The following is a 23513-nucleotide window of genomic DNA, read 5'->3' as shown; positions in this document are numbered from 1 at the left end:
TATATATATATATATATATATATATATATATATATATATATATATATATATATATATATATATATATATATATATATATATATATATATATATATATATATATATATATATATATATATATATATATATATATATATATATATATATATATATATATATATATATATATATATACATATATATATATATATATATATATATATCCACTGATACTGATATCTGTGCTGAGCTAAATAAATATAAATGTATTTAGCAACTCTGTTTAAATGTGTAGAGAACACAGATCAAAAGTAGTTCTCTATATCGAGTTTGAAATATAATTAATTCAGATGCATTTTGTCAGCTGCTGTTCTGTCAAGAATAAACAAGCCCACATGGACAAGAATATATATATATATATATATATATATATATATATATATATATATATATATATATATATATATATATATATATATATATGCATGAATAATTATTTTAAATGTATACGTATATGTATTATGTGTATATTTGCATTCATTCTTCACAGATTTTCTTACGGATCAGAACAGAAATTAAAAAGTTACGTGTAGTGAGGTGATGGATCAGGTTTTAAAGACACAAACTGCTTTTATGATCCAGGTCATGAAGTTTAGTCGTCCTTTGACCACCGACTGAATCCTCACGCCAGCACATTCTTCACTTACACTTCTCAGAACCGTGTGTGTGTGTGGGTGTGTGTGTGTGTGTGTGTGTGTGTGTGTGTTGTAAGGTGCTGATGAGGTGGGTTCCAGCTACTCGGGGGTGTCATGGAGGATCTGGTCTCAGTGTGGTCTCAGTGTCAGAGCTGGGAGTAAATCGCACAGTTAGTAGTTAGCGTACTTCACTGACACACCCACACACAAACACGCTCACACTTCCATCACTTCAGAGGACATTACACTGACTTACATTCATTTCCTGGAGACTTACCCTAACCACCACTTGCCTACCCTTACCTGCAGACCGCATTCATTTAAACCTCGCCCTAACCCAAGTCTTGACCTTAAAATGTCATGGTTTACGTTATGGGGACTTGCGTTTTATCCCCAAAAGGAAGGTGAGTCCCCACAATGCGGCTGTGTAAACAGATTTATGTCCCCACAACATGAGTAACACACACACACACACACACACACACACACACACACACGCACACGCACACGAACACGAACACGCACACGAACACGCGCGTTTTAGCCCTCGCTAACTAATCTTACCAGTTCCACCTTTGATAATGTATACACATATTAGGTCTGTTCTACTACAGAAATGTGCTACAAAATGTTGTCTGACATTTTTAAAAGTCAGGACACAAAGACAGTTACATAGGAAGTATACAGCACTCTTTGGTAGTATAAAGTACTAGCAAAGATATATAGACTATAAAACACTATAAAAACAGGTCAGAAAATAAATTAAGTACCAGGTGGGTATAAGTATAAGATAAAATAAGTGTGAAGTACCAAGTGGGTTCACCGGTTGATGATGATAATACAGTATAATAATACAATGTAATAAAATAAGTAATAAGTAATAAGCAGTGGAAGTTAAGTGTAGCTTATAAGATTATTAAGATAAGATTATTAAGATATTGCACAGCAGTAATGGAGGTAACATGGGAAAACTAAATATTGCACATGAGTATTAAACGCAGAATATTGCACAGTTATTCAAGTATTGCAGAGATGTAATGATCAATGTCCAGTTTAGTGACTTCAGGTCATACAGACTGACACTTAGAGGGAGGAGTTAAAGAGTCTGATGGCCACAGGCAGGAATGACTTCCTGTGGCGCTCTGTGGTGCATTGTGGGTGGATGAGTCTTCCGCTGAAGGTGCTCCTTAGTTTGCCCAGCACGTCATGGAGCGGGTGGGAGACACTGTCCAAGATGGCGTGTAGTTTGGCCAGCATCCTCCTCTCTGACACCACCAACAGAGAGTCCAGCTCCACCCCCACAATGTCACCGGCCTTACGGGTCAGTTTGTTGAGTCTGTTGGCGTCCGCTACCCTCAACCTGCTGCCCCAGCATGCAACAGCATACAGGACAGCACCGGCCACCACAGACTCATAGAACATCCTCAGCATCGTCCGGCAGATGTTGAAGGACCTCAGCCTCCTCAGGAAACAGAGGCGGCTCTGGCCCTTCCTGTAAACAGCTTGAGTGTTCTTGGTCCAGTCCAGTTTGTTAAAAATATGTTGCATTGGCCGGGAATCGAACCCGGGCCTCCCGCGTGGCAGGCGAGAATTCTACCACTGAACCACCAATGCTCAAACCTGAGGTTATTGCTAGAACCATCTCACAAAATGTAAGCAGCCACTGTAAAGTGTGAATAAACGCCACATTGAACTTTTGGTCTGCATGCTGCTATTTACTTTTACATTTTCACGGTGAACACAATATATAAAAACAGAAATAAGTAGTCAACACTAAAATTGAGGGTTAGTTCGCCTACATTACACAAAAATGAATGTTTCCACATCGTAGCGGTATCTAGCCAAATCAAAGCTATATATGTGCATGGATGGTCTGAAATGGGGGAAAAAATGTCTCAAGTGTAGCTTTGTGGGCCTTAAAAACGGGGACGTCACTTCCGGTGCCGGAAGCCAGAAACATGGCGGCAGACGTGGAAAAGATGTTTGCAGCTGTACAGCTTGTTGTACGTCGATTTACAGAAATAGCAACTGTTAAATCAACATCTTTCTTTACAGCTGATCGGATGAGTGGTTCCTGCCTTTGAGCAGCTTCAGCTGTTTTATAAACTTTTCAAATGTCTCTTACACATTTTGTCAAAATTTGGGGAGAGAAATATGTCATCAGCTGCAGAATCGATCTTCATTTTAAAACTACAACACAATGCTTTAAAAGCTAAGTAGTAACATGTAAAAGCAACGCTCCCTGAAAACTGATCAGCGCTCCCTCGGGTTGGTGTGTCAAACACTTCTGCACATGCTCAATACACCCCTCCCCAAGCAGTTGTACATAACTGACACCTGAGTTGTGTGACACGTAGCATGACCTGCTGGTCTGGGCTCCTCTTGACACCCACCCCGGGGTCAGAGGTCAAGTGGTGTCCATAGCAACAGGCCAGTTACATAACAACAGCCAATTACATACTTTCAGCTAATACTGTTATTTAGTTACTGTTATGTAACTCGGGTCTTTCTGAGAGTTTTATTTTACATGATGTTTGTGCTTCATTCACAAAACACGCTGCTGTTGTTCCAAACTGTTTACCGCAGTCTGGCTGAGACAAACATGCGACATGAGCCAAAGTGAAACCAGAACTTCGTTCAAAATCCCACCGACATTCGTAACTACTCTAATAACTTAAAATCCAGCTTTGGAACAAAACCTCTCTCAACAGTATGTCGTGCGGCTCGCTTCTTATGTCTAGATCGGGACGGTAGTTCTTTGAAAAACTATCTAATATCATTGTTTATTCAATATTTATGTTTTTTTAGCAGTCTTTAAGGAACACCATTTCCCGTATGCCCAAGACGATCGCAGTAAGCTCAGACATGTCTGTAATAACGCAGATATTTAAACTACAACGTTGAAAAAAATGACTTTACAAGAGAGCGTTGGAGAGTTTTATGGATATGAACGAGACCAAGTTATGATGACCTAAGTACCCGCACTGCCGGGCTTGTAGTTTTTTCCCCATGGGAGCTGTAATTTTGTCTGCATCACAAAGTAAACGTCGTATAACTTTATTTAAATCACGATGGTTTCAATTTCTAATAACAAGTGCTGTAATGGATGCTGATTTGTCTTAGAATATGTCAACTCCAGGGATACGCTTCATTTTTTCAGGAAGACAGATGAAAGAAACGGTGAGGATGGCACTGACTTACAGAAGCTAGTGGAACAGAGGCTAGACAGGAAGTGACATCATGACTTGGGCTCTCTATAAAAACGGCACAGAATATTTCTGAAGGGTCTTCATAAAAATAAAAATCAGCAAATATTTAGTTTCAAAGTGAGAAATCCAATAAAGATCTAACATTCGTTTGGAAATTTACACGTTTTTAGAAACAGCATTCAATAGCCAATCAGAGAATAGATGTAATTTTTCGACGCGTCAAAGTGGCGGCCATCTTGGATTTTTTAAAACTGGTGGTCTGTGATTCAATGGGAAAAGCGGTGGGAGAGAGGTCTGTCAAATCCTTTGCTGCCACAAAAGGAGACAATAAGACAGATTTACTTTAGTCATCGCTATGAGTGAAATCAAATCACATTTGTAAGAAAGCAACATATTTATTTTAAAGGAACTGCCACAATCAGCAATCAGCTGGTGGGGACGAAATAAGTAGGGGGAAATTTTTGGCATTAAATTTTGTCAAACTTTGACAAATTTGCATTTGAGCGTGTTGACATTTCGGGGAATGGAGAATCAGCGAATCCAAAACAGAGGAAGCTATCATGGCCTGTTAGCTGTGCGGCACCATCAAGCTTGAATTAACCTCTTTAGTCAGAAAATAAACTGCTCCACTAAAGAGGAGTGGTTAGCAGATAGTTACGAGTCAGGAGTCGGTGGCACGAAGACAGCTCTTGAATAAACTGTATTAACTTGTTGTCCAGCTAGCTCGGAAAGCTACTGTGGCTGACCAGCTCTAGCATGTTCTTGGCTGGTTAAGCGTGCTGGCACTTTGCTCGCAAGCTACAGGAGTTCAAGAGCGAGCCCCGTGAGTTCAGTTCAGATTCCGAAACTTCCTGCCTGCAGCTGCATCGCCACCTGTTGATGATGCGACTTTGACAAAAAGAATAAAGGCAGCATCATGGCCACTGCGACGGATCACGTGTCTTCAGGAGGTTTTGAGTCTCTGCAAGTTGAAAGTCAATTAATTAAGCTGAAACCAATGGCTGCACGGAAGGATGAAAATCTAAAAACTGATGACTTGAAAAATATTCATCAGTGATAAATAAAATAAGTCTGTAACATGAGCTATCGCATGCAGAGCCATCGGTGTGAACCTACTCTACTTTAATGAAAATGTATTTTCTTCTTCTCTGCAGTATTTTGTGTTTTTTGAACAGTGGGTTTTCTCTCCTGCAGAATCCTGAATCTCTACACAGCAAACAGCTGCTGAGCTATCAAAGTCCAGTCCATCATCCTCAACCTCATGTTAACACACCACCACACTCATGACCGTGTGTGTGTGTGTGTGTGTGTGTGTGTGTGTGTGTGTGTGTGTTGAGGAGGGGGTTTCATCCCTCTGATATGGAGGGCTTAGCCAGTCCGGAGCACAACAATGGTCGTATTGAGGAGGATGTTGCCCCGCGTGGCCTGGCGTGGATGGAGGGTTATGGGGGGGTTGATGGGGATGTTTTTTTGGGGGTTGTTATGCGCGGAGACCCTGAGCCCTGCAGCTGTCGCCTGGCACGCTTCGGCCTCGGGGAGAACCGACAGCTCACGTCAGTGCCAAGTGTCCTGCTGCGGCCGATGGCGGGGGCCTCTGTCATCGTGGGGCATCTGGAGGGGGGGGGGGCGACCAACAACACCACCCGAGCTCCTCACAGCCACCTCCCTCCCTCACCCCTGGGCTGCATGTCACCCAGCTGCTTCACCCTCTGATGCCCTGTTAAGGTGGAACGTGTCACAGTTTGAGCCGTTTATATCGCTCACACGTGATCTGTTGTCGAGTCCGAGCATCAAAACCGGCGGCTGTCAATCTCTCTCGCAAAGTAGGTGACTCATCAACCAGCTAGTTTACAGGGAGTACTCTGAACAAGCTCAGAGACTTTAACGCTCTTTGTAACTGCAGCAAAAAGAGCAGGAGACATCAAAACTGGGAACAACACAGTCCAGACTCGACACCGCAGATATTTTACGGATTAAAAATATATATTCTTACTATATAAACATGTAGTGTGTGTGATATATGGATACGAGTAAACAGAAGAAACGTTATGAGTAAACAAATCATCCTGGACTTCAGACTGGCTGCTGACTGGCTTTACCCTGCGCTCACACATACGCACAGCTTTACTGAGGTTTTAGTTCAAATAACTGGGAAGTCAAGTTGAGTCAAATTTATTTATAGGACAAATTTCACAGTGACGCAACACGCTGAGCAGCGTTCAACAAACATCATTTAAAAAGAACACATTTAAAAGGATGATAAATATAAGAAATACAAGACATACTTTTATAATGTGAACAAATCTCCCTCTGTACTTAAAAAGGTTGATCTCATAGAAATCCAGTGATGCACGAGGTCAGCAACAGCTTGTTAAACCAGTATTGGAACACACCAAACATCAATACCCATGAGCCTCGGACATCGTTTCTACGGAGAAGACGCCACTCAGATGTGCGAATCAGAGCGGTAGCAAATTCAAAATGCTGTGTCGTTGAATTTGTGAACAGAACACTGTGCCATAGTTGCTGATTTCATCCAAGATTGACCCAAAGTAAATAAATTTAAGCTGCAGATTTTATTGTCAGTTTTCTCAAAAACTTTAGCTTTCATCCACATCGCAGAATTTTAACATCGGTAATTGGATGGTTTCTTGTTGAAATGCACCTTGGGAGTCGTAGTTAACTTCTCTCCCCAAGTTTTTATGTCCACAGGCTTGTACCTTCGACTTTTTACAACAGAAGAACCAGAGATTTTCTAATGTAGTTGTTTATCTTTTAAATTGATGATTCAACCACATGAGTTTCATGCCGACCCAGCCGCAGTGCTCGAACTGTAAGTCACGTAACATCATCTATGGGGAAAGTGAATGGGACTTTTACATCTGGATCCAGGGGCGTCCGAAATAGCTCCTGCCACTTTGCAACTCTATGAAGGACACTCAAGAGGCACATCTTACCCAGAATGCATTGTGATGCAAGGTTGGATTTTAAAACAGCACAAAAAGGTAAATAAAAACTAAACACAGCACACATTACAGAACAAAGTGACTGAAGAAAGAGAAAAATAGCTCCCTACATACAGGATTTCTGCAGTAGTGTAGCATCGCTGTGGTCGTTGGCCTTTTACACATGCTCCTCGGCTTATTGGCTGATCCCTTCACATATTACATCACTCCCGTCCATATTGTGTTGCTCAAAAGTTGAAATATTCATGGCGACAACTGTTTAATTAAAAATCCAGGCCTGATTGATCTGTGCCAAACCGCAAGTGCAGAGGTTTAAACTGCTGCCCTCCTCCTCCTCCCTCTGTATCACTTCTTGTTCTCTGTTCTTCCAGCACTCAGCTCACAGTTGGTTTATTATTTATCTGCCGGCGTTGGGCCAACAGTTGCTGTTCTGCCTCTTGTCCTCTCTGAAGCCCTGCGCCGCCACCTGGAGCTGTCACTTCCCTTCACTGCTGCCTCGGCTGCTCAGAGACAGTCTGCAGCAAACCACTTCACCCTGAAAACATGATGGATCTGATTCAAATGGGCAGCAGGTTTTAGGAGGAAGTCCAAATGATCAAACTGTAGTTTTGTCTCAGTCAGGTATGACTTTACAGGTTCCTTGAATTTGGCTTGAAAGAAGTCTGTGAAGGTCCCTCAGGTGGAACTGGACATCCCGAAAAACCTGACCTCATCGCAAATTCATACATGTGGGCACTGCCAAAATCTTACACTAATTGATTGATTTGATTTGAAAAACTGGGCTAAATTTAGTTGAAAGGTGACATTTTTTCCCCCAACAGCATTTAAACAAACATGTGTGTGTGTGTAACCTCGGTGTATAACAAACTTTCACTATTCAACCAAATTTCCGTGCAAATGACCAAAACCATGCTCACTGTGACATCAATAAAACACTGCACCAAAACGTATCTCGGTTGTGGCAGGAATTTGGTATTTGATAAAAACTTTTACTGCTGGAAATCCGAGATCCAGATGTGCATCCCAGAACCGTATCACTAAAGTCTAAGCAAGTCTAAGCCTGCCTATAAAAGAGAAACCAGTAATATTCATACGTTTATTCTATTAAAGGCTTTAACAGTACTGTTCTCATTCCACCGAGCTTCGACCATCTACAGGTTTTCTTCTGAAACATGGCAGCTTCAACCGGAGGAGGAGGAAGTGATCCGCTGCAGGAGACCGGTCTCAAAAAACGTCTCGTGGAGGAGGTCCGGGTGGATGGTTGGGTGTACATACCTTGTGGCTTCAACACCAGAAACCAAACCGTTTTGTCACATCTCCCACCAACAGTCAACGTTGTCCAGTAAACACTGGTTGAGTCATTTGCGGGTCATTAGACATCTATGCATTAAGGTCAAAACTGGGCTGTTTTATAGATGTCGTTGTTACATCGCCACCGCAACAACATTTACATGACTATATTTCAATTTAAAGCAGGTCATAACTATCTTGAAATGTAGTCATCAAAACCTTTTGAAAGAGGTCATATGTCACCAAGATGTTAAAAAAAAAAAAGTTTTCATTTTCAACCAAATTTGGCCCAGTTCTTTTCCTGCAAATGAGCAGATCAGTTGTTTCTTTTAACCATAAAAGGTGATGTTTCCTTACTTCTGATCAAGTAGTTGAGAAAACAAATCTCACCAGAGGGTCCATCGGGAAGCTCGTCTGGACCTTTCAATCACATCACATGATCTTCCTCAGCAGATGGAGTTTGTCCCGTTGTCACAGATTTGTGAATATTAAAATTCCACTTTTTCTGAGCACTTTAAGGACTTCTCGTCCATGTTGGCTTAAAAGCAGAGGTATGATCGAGCCGTTTTAGTTGGCTAAACTTATGAAGGTCCTTTTGCAACTCTTCTGGAAGTCTCGGGGGAGGTAGGTGCGCTGGAAATTGTAGCAGTTGTTCGTCTGTTAAACCTTAAACATCATCACAGAGACGCCAACACCTCTTCACCCCGTCTACCTGATCCTCATATCCACCTCTTCTCTCTGTGTTTTCAGAGGCTGTAAATCCTCAAAACAGACTCGCAGTAAAGATCGGGGCCCTCCATCAAACCCGGGGCCGCTCGCCCACCGCCTCCCTGTGTGGTCACTCGTAAACTCGTCCTCGTGGCGGACCGCAATGCTGCCACTTGCCTTGCGCGTGAAAGCACCTTGTTAAAAGAGCCCGTTACCTTTGGGTGGCGTGGCGCTCCGAGAAAACAACACCTTAGAAACACACACACACACACACAAACACACAGATGGTTTTCCACTTCTGAAGCGAGAGCTCGATAAACAAATCCACCCGAAAACAAAGAGCTTTCACTGCTGATCGAACCCCAGATGCAGTTTCATTCGCCTGTTAAGGGAAGCGAAGGGTCGTGTTGTGTTACAGTCGGGTCACATACTTTCTTTACATCTTCACTTAACATGGTACAACAGTCTTCTTCTGTGGTGTTTTCATTTTAATGGAAGCCAAACCAGTGTGGAAGTTTAAGAGGAAGGAGAGACCAGATCACGCCATTATGTGTGTGGTTGATCGTTCGCCAACCAACACAAATGACAAAAAAAAGGTATCTCTGACCACATGTTGTTCATCTTCCTCTGTTTTTTGGGGGGTTTTTTGCAGCAGGCAGAACACAGATTCCTCCAAACTGAATCAGAGGTCAATAACTCACAGCAGCGTTCAGAGGCGATGATTCAGTTTCACTGTTAAAATGTTTCTTGTGTTTGTCAGACCCTCTGAATGTTAAAACCAGATACTGAATGAGTCTTCAACAGATATAGGCCTGATATAATCACTCAGTGCTTTTATTCCACAGGAGGTCTGCTTCACACATCTTTCTCATATCATATACAGTATATTAACAGGACTCTTGTATTCACAGTGCTGTATGTAGATTTGTAATAGCCATAATTTTGTCAGTAGAAGTATCAATACCAAATCTAAGGATTTTCTTTAATCTTGGATGTCTAACCATATCTGCCATTATTTTTGGAGGAAAATAAAAACTTGGGGCATCGTGCAGTTGTTCACTATAAATCAAATTCAAGGTCTATACATTGAACTTTTATGCAAACAAAAGGTGTGTTTAGAAATGTCATTTTCCCACAGGAGTTTGCCATAAACGCTGGTTACTGTCAGTGTTGCTTCTTTAACTGTTAAAAGTATATTTTATTGTATTGTAACGGGGCAGCGTGGTGCTGTTGTATTGAAAGTTACGTTGTTGCAGTCCCAAAGTACAACAACTTCACTTTGTGCTTTTACTTTAGGATGATTTCAGGAGTCATAATTAACAATAATTCATATTCCATCTTGTGAAGGGCTCACTGCATGGGTGGACTGTATTCCACCATTGCAATGAGCCCTTCACAAGATGGAAAAAGCACAGCGCACCTGAAGTATCCAAAGAGCACCTGTATGTGATTACCACAAACACCCAGAAGTGCTTTTACTCCATTGTCTTCTAATAATAATTCCTATTTTATGTATTCGTAAATATTGAACACAAATTTTGGTTGTCGCTGCAGCCCGACCGATACTCGATTTTTGAGGCCAGTACTGATATTGATATTTGGGGGGGTTAAAAAAAAAATCTAAAAACGATATATCTGTAATTTCTTTCCACACAAACACATTTTTTAAAATGGTGACCAACATACATACAAAGCAGGACATTTTACAGTGTAAAAAAATAAACATATCAGTGCTCTATTTAAGGGCGACATCGTTTCCAAATTACCTCAACCCTAGTCTGTACTGCAATTTCTTTACTTATCAGCCGACACCTACACCAATACGATATATCTGCAATATAATATAGCAGAAGTTGTCACTGCCTGTGCTCAGCAGGAGTTTGTTAGCTGTCATTCTTGTTCATAACATACTTTGATCTTTATTGTATTAAGCTTAAGTGAGAAGTAAATTTGTTGCTCTTGTGAAAAAGGGTCCAATAAGATCCGATACGAAGAGATACCAGCAGTCACTGCAAGAATTGATGACTAATTGATTACTTTATATAGTAATGATTGACTAATCTGACACAGTGACAATCTAAAAAAAAAAAAAAGGCTCCATTAGTTCAAATTTGAATGGAAATTTGGAAGAAAATGTAGGTTGTCTCTTCCCCATTACAGTAATGTTATCAAGGGAATTGAACCCCTAACCCTGGCATTGGGAGTGCCTTGCTCTACACACCTCATCTCATCCTCCTCTGTGCAACAGCAACAAAGTTTTGACTCGGTCAGCTAGCGGAAAGGTTCATAGATGAACACAAACGGAAACAGAAGAAACCTTTTCCCCTCAGAGGTCACTTCCAGCAGAACTAACCCAGCTCCAGACCAGCTTTAAACCTCTGGCACGGCCGCAGCCACCCGCTCTGCCCCTTCAAACTATCAATAAAAAGGATTCCAACTTGGCTCGACGCTCAGATTCTGCGGATTGAGCCGACGATTAACACACAAGAGGCTCTCAGAGCGGCAGAAATCCCCTCTCTGCCGCGGGGTGTCCTGTTACCCAGCACAATTTTCAGGGGTTTTAACGTCTTCCTGTGGAAATCAATATATTCTCTGTGGTAAAAATGATTCACGGTGAAGGTCTGACCAAAGCGAATCCTGAGCTCAGCGGCCGCCCGCTGCTGCTGCTGAAAGGCCATACTTCAAAGTGCTCATCCACAGACCTTCAGATTAACCCCCGAACCACTCAGCCAGCCAAGTTATTATACCATCTCGCAGTACAGATGTGATATTATCTGTGATTTGTCTGAAGGTATTAAATGAATCGAGTAGAGTGTATTTTATTCACACTGATCTCATGTTTGAGTCCAGTCTTTACATCTCAGAGTTTACTGTTCAAGTCAAGACTGCCATCCAGAAACTGACAGTTTAACGGTCTGAACTGTGTTTAAGTGACTATATTTCTACCATATTCTTAAAGTTTCAAACAGGATTACACCTAGCCCTGGCGTCTTGGCTTCTTAAGTTGTTGAGAAAGGTTTAGCTAGGATGTCCTGGTGTCCCAGTGGTCTGAGGTTCACGCAATGTAACTGTAATGTCTCCAGTTTGAATACAGTTAGAGACCTTTGTTTTATGTCATCTCTCAATCTGAACTGTCCTATACAAGAAAAAAAGACGCAGCTCAAGTTGCCCTCTAGTAATAATGTGAAGTATTTATAAAAACAAAAAATATCCATACATAAGAAAAAGCAGGAACCACAGGCACATGACGAATTAAAACAGCTCAAAGTCAGATATTCGACCAAAACTGATGACTCAGTCATCTTAAAAACTCTGATACAGTCTGAATTCGTCCATCTACATGTGGAGATGCATTGTTGGACCTCAACCCTTGCTGTTTTTTCCCCTCCCTCTTTGGTTTAATATTATGTTTGTCCTCATGTTCTCATATAATTATGGAAAACAGAAAGTCAGAATTACTCAAAATATAATCAAAAAATCTTCAATCTTCAACCCACTGGATCAAAGAGCCACATTTTCAGTGATCCCAACCTAACAAGAAGATCAGAAAAGAGGCGGGTTGTTGAATTATTCTGTGATCTTGACATAATTTGTTTTATTTTTGATGACAGAATTATGTCACATGAAGCTAAGGTTGTTAAAAGTTAAAGATCCACAAAAAACAACGTCCATGTGGTCTCACACCTTCATCAGGACAGTTTAAACCAGGTTTATGTTTGAGAGCTTTTCCGCATCATGATTAAGACTTTTTTTTTTTTAAGAAACAGAGCTCTAATCCCACATGCAGATACTTATTTTTGAACAACATCATATCTTACTCTTGCAGCCATTCATTTGGTTACAAATAATACCACAAAAAAACAAAAATGTGAATTTGCTATGACAAATACGATTTTCCATGAACTCGCCACAGCTGTTGGGTTCACTCTTCAGAGATTAAGTTTAAGTTAACTTACTTTGGAGAATGTTCACTTTAATATAATAAACCGACCCAGCTAATTTGACTTGTTTGTGGTATGAAAAATGACTTTTATCTCCCTAAATGTAAGTTAATGTACAGATCTTGAGACAGTCTTCTCTAGCAGCTACCTGAGCAGGTCTTGTCTAATCAGTTTGGTACAAAAGATGAAAGTAAAGTACCAGAGAGACAGTAAAAGTCCAGATCCTGGGTCCAGGACCTGGAGGACCTCTGACTGCACAGGGTTAACATGTCCCAGGAGACACACACACACACACACACACACACACACACACACACACACACACACATTGCACCGGCCTAATCCCCCCAAAGCAGCAGCTTTAGTGTAATTCACGCCGCAGCTGTCCACTGCTGGAAGAATCGAGAAATTGTCCTGCACATGTTCAGCTGCAGGAACAAATGTCACGGAGCAGTGCAAATGAAAAAACAAGATGGACTCCTGAACCTCACAACCCCCTCCCCCAAACACACACACACACACATATACAGTATAAACATACACATGCCAGTGATGGCATGATGTGTAGTCGGGTAGGAGGGCAGGTGGAGGCTGCCAGAGGTTTTATAGCAGAGAGAGCAGTGTGTGTGTGTGTGTGTGTGTGTGTGTGTGTGTGTGTGTGTGTGTGTGTGTGTGCGTGTCTTGGGGTTGCTGAGGTCGTGTGGCATGTAGTAGTAAGTTGACACTGAAGGCTCAGGTCACATCACTGCTGATGAAAGTATTGGATTTGAATTCATATCACACATTTCAACATTTCCTCAGTAATAAAATTAGAAACTTTGATATATTGTTTGATGTACTAACAATCAGTCACGTCACTGAAACGAAGCCATTTTTAACCAATCACGTGGCAGTCTTTTCGGAACAGACAGCCCACTGCCCAGAGCAGGGTTGGTAGAGTTACTGAAGCTGAAAACATCACGTGTTGTTTTTGTATCAGCAGTTAAATGGTTAGACAGGAGAGACGAGTGCTCCCTCTCAAGTGTTGGCAAATGTTAGCATAAGCATGCTAGCATTGCTGCTAATAGTACTAAACGCAAAGTACAGCCGAGGCTGAAGGGAACGTCATTAGTTTCGCAGGTATTTGATCATAAACCAAAGTATTGAGTAAATAAAGGTTTTGACATGACGATGGCGGTGAGGAAAGAATTAAGATCCTACAACTCATCCTGAGGGGAACATGAATGTCTGAACCAAATTTCATGGCAATCCATCCAACAGTTGTTGAAGACACGTCTAGTGAAAAACCACAAATGCGAACCTCAAGGTGGCGCTAGTCAGAAAGGTCAGAAGATCCCCAAAGTCATCATTTGGCAAACACGAATGTTTGTAGAAAATTTCATGGCAATCCCTCAAACAGTTGAGATATTTCAGTCTGGACCAAAGTGGTGGACCGACAGACCGACGTTTTCATCGCTAGAGCCACGCTGCTAACATGGCTAACAAAGGACCATGATGTTTCCCTACATTACACTTCTGGTGCTACTGTCTGTCTGTGTGATTGTGACACCTGTTGCATCACTGTTGATCCTGAGAGAGGAGGAATCTGATCTCTGGTCTTACGGTCACAGACCGTTTGTAAAGTGCTCTGAGAAAGAGTGGTTTTGGACTGTATGGATAAATTTGACTTGACTTGGCTGAATTCATCCAGAGGCAGTGGTGGAAGAAGTATTCAGATATTTTACTCAAGTAAAAGCAGCAATTCCACACTGAAAATACTCCACTACAAGTAAAAAGTACTGCATTCAAAACCTCACTTCAGTAAAAGTATGTAAGTATTATCAGCAAAATGTACTTAAAAGTGTCAAAAGTAAAAGTAGGCATTTTCCAGCCAATCCATGGCGGGTTTAAATAGTTTATGGAGTTTAAGAAGAAATCACCACGTTTGGAGATACATGGTTTTCACTGGACAGGGAGGGGATGAAGGTTTGTAATCTGTAAAGTAAATAAAGCTGTCAAACAAATGTTGTGGAGTAAAAAGTTCAATATTTGCCTCTGAGATGTAGCCCCGAATTTGTCCTTACGTACAGTACTTGAGTAAATGTACTTAAGTAGGTCAGCGGTTGCAGCACTCATCTTCCTGCGAGCTTTAATTTATGATAGGCAGGTGATACGGAGACACAGAAAACCTCAGGCAGAAAGATTTTGTACTTTGTTACTTCACACCTCTGAACGTCGCAGCAGGTGCTGAAAGCAGAATGAACGATTTAAAGAAAAACTTCCCGCTTCAGCTCCGGTCACGCCTCGTCGTATTTTTGACTCGGGAACGGCTCCGTGAACGTCCGTGCTAAAAGAGATCGCACGGGCCGTTAAGACGAAAAGAAGATACGACGAGAGGTTAAAAATCATGAGGTAAAAAGTTACTGTTGGCTGTAACTCAGATCCCAGCAGACAGAGAACAAAGTACCTGAGAAGTGAGATTCTCATGTCTCAGTCTTTCAACTCAGAACACAAATACTGTGAAAACATAACGTAGCCACTTTTAGCCCTGCTGGCTAACGATGGTAACATTAATTATCTGTTGGTCAGCGTGTTCAATCGTCTTGGTCGCTAGTTAGAGTAATTGTTTACCAAAATGTAGTAGCCGTCTTTGGCAGTGAAATTTAAAGCAGTGGAAGAAGAAGTTCTCAAATCCTTTACTTAAGTAAAAGTTCCAATACAACAATGTAAAAATACTCTATTACAAGTAAAAGTCCTGTATTCAAAAGCCTACGTATGTAAAAGTATGTATTATCAGCAAAATGTACTTTAAGTATCAAAAGTAAAAGTGGTTGGCCCCTGTGACTGATAATTTATCATATCTGACATTATTAGATTGTTAATATTAATGCATAAATACATAAGTAGCATGTTACTGTTGTAGTTGCTCAAGGTGGAGCTAGATTTAACTACTTTATCTACAGTTTTAATGTATACACAGTTAGCTACTTTTAACTGCTTTATATACGGTTAGCTAGTTTTAACTGCTTTATATACAGTTTTAACTTTATACACAGTTAGCTACTTTTAACTGCTTTATATACAGTTAGCTAGTTTTAACTGCTTTATACACAGTTTTAATGTATACACAGTTAGCTAGTTTTAACTACTTTATACACAGTTAGCTAGTTTTAACTGTTTTATATACGATTAGCTAGTTTTAACTGTTTTATACACAGTTAGCTAGTTTTAGCTGCTTTATATACAGTTTTAACTTTATATACAGTTAGCTAGTTTTAACTGTTTTATATACGGTTAGCTAGTTTTAACTGTTTTATATACGGTTAGCTAGTTTTAACTGTTTTATATACGGTTAGCTAGTTTTAACTTTTTTATACACAGTTAGCTAGTTTTAACTGTTTTATATACGGTTAGCTAGTTTTAACTACTTTATACACAGTTAGCTAGTTTTAACTGTTTTATATACGGTTAGCTAGTTTTAACTGTTTTATACACAGTTAGCTAGTTTTAGCTGCTTTATATACAGTTTTAACTTTATATACAGTTAGCTAGTTTTAACTGTTTTATACACAGTTAGCTAGTTTTAGCTGCTTTATATACAGTTTTAACTTTATATACAGTTAGCTAGTTTTAACTGTTTGATATACAGTTAGCTAGTTTTAACTGTTTTATATACGGTTAGCTAGTTTTAACTGTTTTATATACAGTTTTAACTTTATATACAGTTAGCTAGTTTTAACTGCTTTATACACAGTTAGCTAGTTTAGTCCACTGTTTCCCAACCTAGGGGTCAGGCCCCTCTAAAGGGTCACCAGATAAATCTGAGGGATTGTGAAATGATTAATGGGAGAGGAAAGAAGGATAGGTTCTGATATATTACTTTTAAGTAACTATTAACTCCAGCTGTCAGACAGCGGAGTATAAAGTACAATATATTTATTATAGTGGAGTAGAAATAGTAAATGTTGCTACCCACCCTGAATTCATGATTTATAGATTCATTTCAGCCTCTGAGGGTTTGGCACCGAGAATGTCTGAAGGCCCTTTCAGATACAACGCGACAACGGCACAACTGCACTCTAGAAGTACTAGAAGTACTAGGCAAAAACTGAAAAGAGTATATTGCACAGCAGTATTAACACAGAATATTGCACAACTATATCAAGTATTGCAGAGATGTTAATGATCAGTGTCCAGTTTAATGACTTAGGGTCATACAGACTGACACAAATCGCTTTGCGTCAGAAAGGCCCTTGACACACAAATAAAAATAGGCGACATATGACTGCAGATCAGGTACCAGAGCAGACCGATGAGACGTTCAAGTGTCTCAGCTCAGACGAGATTCTTAAAATTTTAATTCAGACAGAACATTTTCTCTTCATGTCTCGGACTGATAAACCCAGACCGAAGCCTGCAGTGTGTGTGTGTGTGTGTGTGTGTGTGTGTGTGTGTCATACATTCCCAGCGTGTCTATGGTCTTACTGAGCATTAGTGAACACATTTACCAACATGCCAGACGACTCGGGAAACACGCTGCAGTGTTCACCTCCACCTCAGGGGGGAAACACTCAGCTGACAGTCCGTCAAATTGTGATGATACTAAGACTTAAGACTTAATTAAAGATCACATTTTTATTATTAACATTTATAAATGTTTCTCTTGTGTCCAAATCAGGCTTTTGGATGGGAGACAAACATCCTCTCCATGACTAGTAGTTTCCTCGTCAGCGTTAGTGCAGCTCAGCTTGAGAAAATGTCTTCTGTGGCTCTGTGGTTGTCCTGTTTCATGCTTCAGTGTTATGCAAAACGCCGTGTTTGTACTCCAAAGTTTGATTTACTTTATCTTATTCAATTATTTTTATGTTCTGTCGTTGTATATACATATACTGGACTATACTTATTCTGTGTATTTGTTTTGGCTATCTGTGTTTTTGTTTTGTGTATTGTTTATATTTTTTGCGAGCATGTATATATTGTTTTATGAATTAATCCAAACTAAACCAATATCTCAGCCCATGATTTAGGAGTACTTCTTAGCAGCTCTATTTCCTCTTCAACTTCCATTTTTTAAATATGGTGGTGTGTTTGACAGCGGGAAAAAGAAATCAATCAGCTGTTGTTGCAGGTGTTTAAAAATGTTGTAACTACTTCATCCAGAAGGTTTCCAGCCCATCAGAAAGTATCCTTCTAATATCTCCTCAGTTTTAAAATAAAAAAGTAATTCCTGCTGTGACAAAACAAACACTGGTTCTTGTTAAATATCAACACTTTTACCAACTGGACAAACTATTTCTGGCAGTTTTGGGGAATGAACTCTCTTTCTGCAACATCATCCTACATAAACACACCGGCGTCCTGCCGAACGAAGACCCGTAAACGTCTCTCAGAAAGATGATTTGTGACGCTGTGACGCTGTAAGCTCTGATACAATCTGCTCTCTCATTTTACATTTCAGGCATTTTGCTGACAGTCTTTATCCAAAATGACTTCCCAGCAGGGAAACAGTATGAAAACACATGTCATGTTGTACTGTGAACGGGGGGAGGACTTTATCCTAAATATGTCTTACAGTATCTGGATCACATACAGTTTTAGCATTGGGAAGATCCAGTGGGAATGGAAGCTCGCAGAAGTCCCGCTACAGTCTGGCAGCCATGTTTGAAGACATACATGAGATCCTAGTGGATCTGGCTGCCATCTGACTTCAAACCATCAACTTTTCAAACGTCACTGCTGCTGTGCGACTGGCTGATAGAATAACACAGCAGAGATGAGCGAGACCTACGGAAGCTCATTAATGACAAAATTATTCAGGTACTAACTTTAAACTCTCTGCAAGCACTGTAGGCCAAATAGTCATTACTTCAAGTCGCAAAATGGGCACCAAGCTCAAAAGCACACGATCAGGAATCCTACATAAGGGGCCCATGTTTTGGACAATCGGCAGAGATGAGCAGATGTTGGCTTACAGCCCAAACTTGGATATACAAATACTTTAAACAACTAATAGTTTTATGGGAAATAAATTAAGTATCTGAAAAAAATTGAGCCAAAAACTGAGCAGCTGAGAACTTCTGAACTGGGGCTGCACAATATGCTAAAGAAATCATATTGCGATTATTTTGACAGATATTGCGATATGATTCATGATTAGTGGGAATGATCATTTTTGCATCGCAATTTTCATTTTCACTGGAAAAACTAATAAAATCATGATGATGTGACATTTGTTGGGGTCTGTACCGAACAAACATGTTTTCTTACATCTGGAGAACAAGATTTGTATGCCAGTGCATCTCTGCAGCACCACAGTACTTCATTATAAAGCCGTTTTGTCACACATTTTACCTTTATCAAAAAAATTGCAGCTGCTGCGATTTGGATATTGCACTTGACCATATTGCGATTTCGATAATATTTTGATTAATTGTGCAGCCCTATTCAGAACTCACTAAAATACACCACATTGATATCGTGCATGGGCGAAAACCTTGCGTCTCCACCTCAGCTTGTCGAGACTAGTCAAAGTGATTGTAACTCCTGCACGATACATGAACAGTTGGCTTAGCGACTGGTGCTGTGTGTGGTGGCCAATGGGTGGCTCCAGATTTTTAGTGTATAAAGGGGAGTTTTAGAGCGTAAAGGGACAGACTTGTAAACATGTTTTGAGAGAAAACAAGGACAAAATGTTGAATGAAATCAATGTTGTGTCCACAGGTTTGACCAAACAGTAAATCCTTCTGTTCACTTCCAGTTGTGGCAGTCAAACTCTCACTGAGAGCAGAGCTCTGCCCTCTCAGTAATGTCAGGCTTCTTCCAATGAGCTCTTTCAGTTTGTTTCATCTGTCTAAAAAAATCAGCCAGACCTGTTCTGTCTTTTAGCTAAAAATTCTTCAAACCTTTCTTGTTACCGTCTGAAAGAACCAAGTATCGAAAACTGTCAGGTAAAAGTTGCTATTAAAAGTTTAGCATCCATTATCTTATAATCGAAATCTTGCCAATTTACTGTATTCATTTAGTTAGACAACATTTAAGAGGCTTCTTTTGTTAATTGAAGAAAAAACACATTTTCAGTATTGTTTTGGTAAAAAAACAAATTTTCAATCGATACCAACTGCAGTCAGCACCTTCTCTGGAATCTGCAACTTGGTTTTCCTAGAATTATTTACGATATATTACATACTGTATATATTATCTACAGTATTTCTTGTTTTTGTTAACTTTGATTATAAATGTCTCATATTTGATCTTTTTCTTCTTTGTTTTTCTACTTTATGCATCTGTCTGTTTCAACGTGTATTTTTCAGCTTGTACACCTTTTTGTATGAAAAGCTTCATATACATTTCTTTTAAAAAAATCATTATTCTCACACTCTCAAATGATGAAATCTAAATCTCACATCCTTACAAGCTGATTGATTATTGTTCAAATTTGCTTTTGTCTACACTCAGTTGTTTTGTCATTAATAAACAGCGTCAAAAGAGACAAAAAAATAAAAATTCTTGCTCTGGCTTGATGGAAAGAAAAAAATGCTGCAATATTTCACACAAAAAATATAATTAATCTGCTATTTTTCAGCACCATTTGTTATTTCGAGCACTAGAGGAGGGGGGGTAATAAATATTCTTGTCACTTTAATCGCGTGTGACAAGTGTTTGGGAGAGTAATAAGATCCGTGGTATTTTTTCAGTTTTTCCAACTGCAGTTTTTTGATGACGCAGCTCTGGTCGAGGAACGCTCTGGAGCCCCCTCCTCCTGACGAGCTCTGCGTGCTCAACATGATCTTGTGGATTCACTAAACACGTCCTGACGCATCTTTTCCTGTAAAGACATACCCAGAGAAAGGTCCCATACCCTGGGCACGGGCAGCCTGGCCCTCAGTGACGCTGGGGACTAAAATAGTGCCATAAAGTCATCCATCAAACAAGTAGGCCAAGGGTCGGTAACGAGCCGGCAGCCGAGGAAAACCACAGAGATAAATCTGAACCCAGCCGGAACATCCCAGAATACCCCCGAATTCACACTCCAATTTTTAGACTGTAAAGTATTTTTCCTTCCCTGCTTTCTTTTCTCAGTTAATTTCTATAAAAGGTCAACATGCAGAAACTCGCAGCAGACAGATAATTAAACATTTAGTCAACTTTATTTTTCTGTCTAACTTTGTTAGCATTGTTTGTTCAGAACTCTTCTTGGTGGTGCATTCAAGAACACATTTCTGATAAACAACAGCTGTCCTGTATCAATGACCTATGATGTCCGTAAATCAAACCCAGAGGACAAATAATAAGTAAACATGGATGTTTTGACAAGAATAACGTGAATTTGGTTGTCTCTTGCATTAGAAAGGATCCGACTATCACAACTCCGATATTGGTGTGTCCTTGAATGCACCAATACAACAGTTTTTAAAATGCTAACTGCTCACATATGCATCACCATGCAATGATTATGGAACAAAAGAAAAAGAGAAAATGTCCCCTGTAATGCATTATGGAATAAAAAACATCCTAAAAATATATAAATTGGGAGCTGGACTGAACATGAACAATAGAGTCCACATAGTGAAACCTTCTGTTATCACCATGATGTCACTCGGTTCATGTCAGTGTGCTATAATAATCATCTTAGAGATTTTAATGCAGTGGTGGACAAGTACTATTTATGGAGGTGCGTTCAAGAACACTGACATCAGATATTTCAAGCTCCTGCTGAACAGCAGAGTTTGTGAATGGAATAAGGTTCAGCAGAAGACTAAAAATCTCGTCAAATTGATGTCATTTTTGCATTTTATAGATGGCGGTGTAGTGAGAGGAAGCGTGGGACAGGAGAGAGAGAAGATGTTGTGTCTACATTCGTCTCAGACCACTGGCCAGGAGCAGGACACCCGTGACGTCCTTGAATGCACCAGAGTTTTGGGAAGGGTCCCCGCTGCTGCATCACTATTCAACACAAGATGACAAAACAAAAAACTTGATAAACTGAAAAAATGTATACAATGTTTAGCTGATCAGCTGCTTTGAAGGAAGGCAATCAGTCCTCTTGGCTTCTTGCATTTTCCAGAAGAATGATCATTTAGTGTATAACATGTTAGGAAATATTGAGAAATGTCCAGAGTCCTATGTAATATCTTCAAATTGCTCATGTTGTTTGGCCAACAGTCCAAAACTAGGGGTGTGACGCGATATTAAAATGTGACGATATTTCTCGTTGAGCTGAAAATTTGTCTCACAGAGTAGCAGCCCATCCAGCTGCAGCCAGCAAGATGTCGGAGTCTGGCAATATTAGCACTGAAGATGCCCCCGCCACTTTTAAATCGTTTGTGTGGCAGCATTTTGGGTACTGAGTGGAAATAAGAAAACACTGCCATACTCCGCGGCAAACACGAGGACTACGCACAGACACCTACAGATCCACCACAGCTCTACACTAAAATCAACTGCGCCTGTGAAGAAAACACTGAAAGGCCAGGCAACGCTGACTCATGCCTTTGCACCTCAACTTCAAGTCAAGTTCCACAGTCAAGTCCTGGAGCCAATAACGAGACACATCGGCATATTCATTGCAGCATGAGGCCGTTTTCCGTAGTTCATGCATGGAGTTATAAAACATTTCAAAATGCACCTGCATTGTTTTGAGACTCCAGTCATATATTTCATCATTGAAGTTTTCTTAAAAGTAATGTTAAAATATCGTCTCGCTCTCGTGAACCCGATATCGTGTATCATCTCGTGAGCTGAGTGTATCGTCGCACCCTTATCCAAAACCCAAATATACTTAATTTACAAAAAAATAAACGGAGAAAAGCAGCAAACCCTCACATTGGAGGAGCTGGATCCAGAGCATGTTTGACAGTTTTGCTTTAGAAATGACAATAGGCCCCTACACGCAGCAGTCTTGCAGGTGCACTGCATGTCAAAAATAAAATCCTGATCACAATCTGTGTCAGACTATATCAATTTTGATGCATGTCAGGTTGTGCAATGAATGCCTGGTGAATCTCAGTGCTACTTCATTCAAAATGACCAATGTATTTTTTACCATTTAGTATTGTATTCTGTTTGGCTGGTTGTAGATGTGTCGTAGCAGCAGCCGGCGTAGCAGCAGCCAGCGTAGCAGCAGTCAGCGTAGCAGCAGTCAGCGTAGCAGCAGCCAGCGTAGCAGCAGCAGCCGGGGTAGCAGCAGCCGGCGTAGCAGCAGCCGGCGTAGCAGCAGTCGGCGTAGCAGCAGCAGTTAGCGTAGCAGCAGCCGGCGTAGCAGCAGCCGGCGTAGCAGCAGCCGGCGTAGCAGCAGTCGGCGTAGCAGCAGCAGTTAGCGTAGCAGCAGCCGGCGTAGCAGCAGCCGGCGTAGCAGCAGCCGGCGTAGCAGCAGCAGTTAGCGTAGCAGCAGCCAGCGTAGCAGCAGCCAGCGTAGCAGCAGCCAGCGTAGCAGCAGCAGCCGGGGTAGCAGCGGTGTGTCTCACAGTGAGATCTAGGACCACTGTTTTGTCTGAGACAGCCCAAAATGCCACAATGGTTAGGCACCTTAAGATAAGATAGAAGATGAGATAGAACTTTATTTAAATTGGGAAATTGTTGAGCTGCAGTTGCAGTACAAAGTCGGAAAGAGTGCAAATATAAAATAGCAATAAAAAGGTGCAAGTATAAAAATATCAGTAAACAGATCAACAACATTTTTTCCCACAAAACCCAAAATATACATAATGTCAACAATACAAACAAGGTCGTTACCCGGTTTGGGTATCT

At 40.6% G+C, this 23513-nt stretch overlaps 1 protein-coding gene and 1 non-coding gene across 2 annotated transcripts in view; both read right to left on the bottom strand.

Moving 5' to 3' along the window:
* LOC122875593 (voltage-dependent calcium channel subunit alpha-2/delta-4-like) overlaps positions 1–23513 on the bottom strand; it is a 161337-nt gene that overhangs the window by 105411 nt on the left and 32413 nt on the right. The window lies entirely within an intron of this gene.
* On the bottom strand, positions 2218–2288 carry trnag-gcc. The gene has a single exon. It is a non-coding gene; the product is annotated as a tRNA-Gly (tRNA).

The sequence above is a fragment of the Siniperca chuatsi genome, linkage group LG4 (genome assembly GCF_020085105.1).
Source record: "Siniperca chuatsi isolate FFG_IHB_CAS linkage group LG4, ASM2008510v1, whole genome shotgun sequence".
NCBI lineage: Eukaryota > Metazoa > Chordata > Actinopteri > Centrarchiformes > Sinipercidae > Siniperca > Siniperca chuatsi.
Note: the sequence above shows the minus strand (reverse complement) of the source record. Positions and strands in the feature narration are given on the sequence as shown.